At 47.7% G+C, this 4,907-nt stretch overlaps 1 pseudogene; it reads right to left on the reverse strand.

The window, feature by feature from the left end:
- Positions 1-369: 369 nt before the first annotated feature.
- LOC142568298 (U2 spliceosomal RNA) lies at positions 370-549 on the reverse strand (annotated as a pseudogene).
- Between the last annotated feature and the right edge of the window lie 4,358 nt (positions 550-4,907).

The following is a 4,907-nucleotide window of genomic DNA, read 5'->3' on the forward strand; positions in this document are numbered from 1 at the left end:
AAATGAACAGATATCGAGTTTAATTTGAGAGGTGATTCATTAGCTGAAAGCGACGGCTGAAACTGTTCTTTTACTGCTATGATCACCCTTCCTCATCTTGTCCCATCCTATCTCGACGGAAAATTACATAAGTCGGTGAGAACATCAGCACACTATTGGCGATGTCGTCGGAAAGCCAGGTTCCTTTTCCGATTCGGATATCGGTGGAATACGTGTGCATGATTGTCTTTAAAACGTCAAGTTTATGAAATATACTGCGGAAGTTCGCCAAGAGCATGAAAATTGGAGCTGGTGTGGCGGTTTCCTTTCCTCCTTTTAGAACGAAGCTGCATATGGCTAGTTCCCAGCAGATGGATGTCTGTAGGCCAAAAACCATGGGCCGATCCCAAAGATAGTGCGATACCGGGTCGACCCGTGGCGGAGGTGAAGCAGGTTTCTAGCACTCAGCCAAATTGAAGAAATAAGTTTAATATATTGGGTCCAAATACAACCCATATCAGATATTAGGCTGATAAGAACAGATACTACACTTTAACTCGCGTCGGCCATGTCTGCGCTCGCACCGTTCATGTGGCACCGATCCCGCAAACTTGGAATGTCTCACCGGAGCAACGGCCAGGTTTCAGAGGGAACTCGTGTGGAACCAATTTTGTGCGGCCTCTGTTGTGTGCGACCGCTTGTGGTTTTCGACTGACCTCACAACCATTACTCTATTGGGCGACGTTGATCAACGCGCGATCACCTCGGCTACGGTGAAGTAGTGTGTGCCCTCGGAGTGCGATTAGGTACGTGTCTGCTCTACGTGCCGGGATTTGTTAGGAAAAGGTATCGTGCGCGTTTTGGAACAATACATGGGTGTGTATACGGTTCCTCATCACCTTCCGAGCCTCACTGCGTTTGACGCGCGGCAATGGACGGTTCGCCATTAAAGGACAGGCCATTAATGTCCCCATCGATGTACAGGAAACTGTACAATGCCTGCCCCGGCACTTCAGTGACGACAGTGTCATTGACTTGCATATGAAGCGTCGGTTACTCTCCAAGCCCGCCTATAGGAGAGGACTTGTGGAAAAAGAATAGAAGACGGTGTAAAATCACGAAGTCACGAGTATCTGTCTTTATTCAATCAATATAATAATCACCATAGATTAAATCAATATAGTCACTCACCACATCGCTGTATACGTGGCACTTAATTTTTTCATGATTTCATTTCATGGTCACCTCTGGCCGGGCATAAATACGAATGACACAATCTGAGGCCGAATCATAGCGATAAATGCCGCTCTTCATGTGCACTTTGTTGCACCGCACCTTAAACTGCTCATTTTCCCTGTGGTGCTCCTTAGCGAAATCGCACAGCCTTTTCCTTTCATCTAGCACTTTAGGAGAGAAATCCGCGTGCATCCACACTTTCGGGGATTCGAAGTATTTTAATTTGGATGCGTTGCTAAGAACTTCTTATTTGTAATTGAAGTTAAGAAATTTAACAATAACCGGTCGATGGTTATTAGCACGGCGTTGGCCTAAGTGGTGGGCTCTTTCTATGTCGCCAGCCTGAATACCAAGACGAATATCTAAAAATTATTTAACAATGCTCTCAGATTCCGCGCATTCCTCGTTCTCAGCTTGAGGAAGGCCTTTGATAATCAAATTAATTCTTAGCATGCGGTCATTCATATCTTCCACCAAATCTATTCATTGTTTGCTTTACGGATCTGTACCTTACATTCCTGTACATTTTCGGTTACGGCGTCAAAGCAGTTCTTGAGTCTCAATATACTGGTCAAACTTTGTTCAATAGAGGACACGCGGACATTGATGTCGTTGATTTGCAGATTGTTTTCTGTTAAAGACGTTGTGGTGTCAGCTTGAAACTCTTATCAGTGTCAGTATGTCAACGAGCTTAGGGCCGGGATTTGCTTCTACGTCGCCCGCGCAAAGCAAGATCATCGCAAGGCACACAGACAACAAAAGCGAGGGAGGTCTACGGCAGAGTTCGCGTAGAAAGCCAGCTTCTGCACTGAAACGGTCATTACGGGAGCAATGGTGTATTCCACTGGCCCGTATTCCACTGGTGTATTCCAGAGCCAATGCGTGCTCGGTACGTGAACACGTCAATACCCATCTGAACGAAGGTGAAGCCCAAATAGTTGGGGACTGGCGGCCACAAGGTTGAAAAAATATTCATTGAACAAAAAGAGCCTACCTATAATGGCAACGGGTACAAGTTATGCATACGCCCTTCGTGGCCGCAAACCCCAGGGAGGCGATGCCAGGCCATCCTTTTTATATGGCTGTGGTGGCGCTGCGTTGGGCCGTGGCCGGTCTCCGTTCGCTTGTGACGATGCAGGATGATCTCCGGTCATGAAATGGCGCGCGTAGGAGCCAGATAAGTTGGCGAGCTGTTCTTCTGTAGGGTGCAACGACGATACAGCAGGACTTGACTGGCACGAGGCAAGGCACGTCTATATGTAACGGCAACGGGTACAAGTTATGCATATGCCATTCGTGGCTGCGCAAGATCACTTCGTCGAATCTGTTAACAGGGCATATGTCTAGCATGACCGGCTTGGAAATGTACGGTGCCACGAAAGCTTGAAGGATGCTTCATGCAAGCTCCATGATCATTCAAAATGCTGGAGAAACCCTTAGCATTTTACACGAGTTTACAGGGGTTCCTCTTCCGGCACTGAAGTTCTGTAAGTGTTTTTCCGGAGTTCCAGAGTCTTCTTGTCAAGCTCTAGTGAAATTCTCTAAACGTGTCCTAGAGTCTGTGCAGTAAGTCTGTAGTCCTGGGTTCACAGTAATTAAGCTAAGAGATAAAGGAGTTACCGGAGTTTCAAGGCTTATTTTATGACTGCCGCAGAAAGAATCACGACGAGATTGTCTTTGTACCTATACTACAAAACCAGTGGCGGAACCAAATAACTGCGGAATAGCTACATGCCCTAACAATACTTATTGCATATGAAATTGAAATATGAAATATAATATGAAAAGGAAGACGAAGTGCTTCTCTTGCGGAACACATCTCGCCCGTCTCTGTGCTTTTCTGGACTTCTCGCTGCACCGGTGGGGTCTACCACCCCCTCCATCGCGGTGATGAATGTACAACACCCCGAGGATCCTCCCGGTTCCCGTTCACCCGCGGACGTCGATTCGAGGAAGCGAGGAAATACGTCGAGTGGTAGCGAGGACACAGAGCTGTACTCCGCATCAGGTGACGAGTCCTCGGAAGACAGCTTTCGACTTGTCCAGTACCGCAAGGCCAAACGAAGAATTATCAAGTCATCTTCGGCGTCCAGCTCGAACACTGTGAAAACAGCGCCTCAACGATGGCCTCACTCCATCCTGTTTTTGCCACAGAACGCTACCGACAACCTGCGCGTCCTCAACAGGCAAGCACTCTCCGTGTATCTTGAAAACACCTTGCCAAACGAGATCAAGGATATTAGGATAAACACTAGGCGAAACCTCCTGGCAATCGATGTGATGAACCCGAGCGCGCTGACCATGCTACAACATGTAACGCAGCTGGGAAACATCAAGGTCCGATCCATCGTGCCAACGAATGGTGCGACAATAACAGGAGTCATCTATGACATTGACAATGTAATACCAAACGCAGACCTCCCAGTTCTCATAAAACCAGCAAGTGAACACAACGTCATTGTGCATGTTGGTCGCCTCGGCAACACACGTTGTGTGAGGATAACGTTCAAAGGCGACTGCCTTCCACCCTACGTGAAGGTCGGCCACTTTCGCCACCAGGTACGACTATTTATTCCAAGACCAATGCAATGCTTCTGACAATTGAAGTCAGAAGATCAGACGTGAAGGGTGTTTGCAGAAATTCGGCCGTGTGCCCTCGATGTGCCGAACCCCACTCAGAAGACAACTGCAGTGCAACCACATTGAAGTGTCCTAAATGTCAGGGTGATCACTGCGCCTCTTTCAAAGACTGTCCCCAGATTAAGAAAGAGATCACCATTCTCAAACAAATGGTGAGAGACAACTCTACCCACAAAGAGCCCGCTGTAAAAGTACGGCGAAGACGACGTCACCGTCGAAGGTCTTCGCGACGGATAACATGATGCTTTCAGGAAAAGTCAACTCGTCAAGCAGCATCATCAGCGGACGTTTCCAACACTCCGAACACCGAGGTTGGAAGGGAGAAAACTACCAGATCTCTCTCCGCCAAGGAATGGCCGCCACACCCGCGTACACGACCGCCAGAAGAGCCGCAGAAGAAGCCGCCCCCAGCACAACAAGGTGCTGTATCCAAGGAGTCGCGGAAAATAGATGAGCAAGTTATAGCACTTATTAGGCCTTTAATGAATGCCATTCGCGTGTTGCTAAGCAACATGCACACACCGTCTGCCAGAAGTGCGCTTCAAGTACTGGATGCTCTTAGTCCGGTGCTTGCAACCCTTGAGTAGATCATGGCTCCACAGCCACGGTCTTTTAGGGAAGAGGTTCGACAAGCAGCTATTTTTCACTGGAATGCCCGTGGACTCAGAGCGCGCCTTTCGGATTTCCGTGGCTTCGTGTACGCCAATATGTTTCCCATTATCATCATTTGCGAGCCGAACTTATCGAACAAAATCAGGCTTTCTGGATATGAATCATTTATGTCGTCAGCTGTTTATGAAAACAGTAAGGTTTTGGTGTTTATTCGCCGTGACCTCACCTACACTCATCAGCCTGTACCACCTAATGAAAATAATCAATATATATGCCTAAACGTAAGGAAAAAGAATTTGGCCTTTACTTTTGTGGGCGCCTACCTATCTCCGTCAAGTCGATTTGATTACAAAAGACTACGAGACATCCTTTCCTCAACTTCCAATCCCTGGGTCATCATTGGAGATTTCAACGCCCATCATACACTCTGGGGAAGTCCG

The sequence above is a fragment of the Dermacentor variabilis genome, chromosome 1 (genome assembly GCF_050947875.1).
Source record: "Dermacentor variabilis isolate Ectoservices chromosome 1, ASM5094787v1, whole genome shotgun sequence".
In the NCBI taxonomy this organism is placed as follows: domain Eukaryota; kingdom Metazoa; phylum Arthropoda; class Arachnida; order Ixodida; family Ixodidae; genus Dermacentor; species Dermacentor variabilis.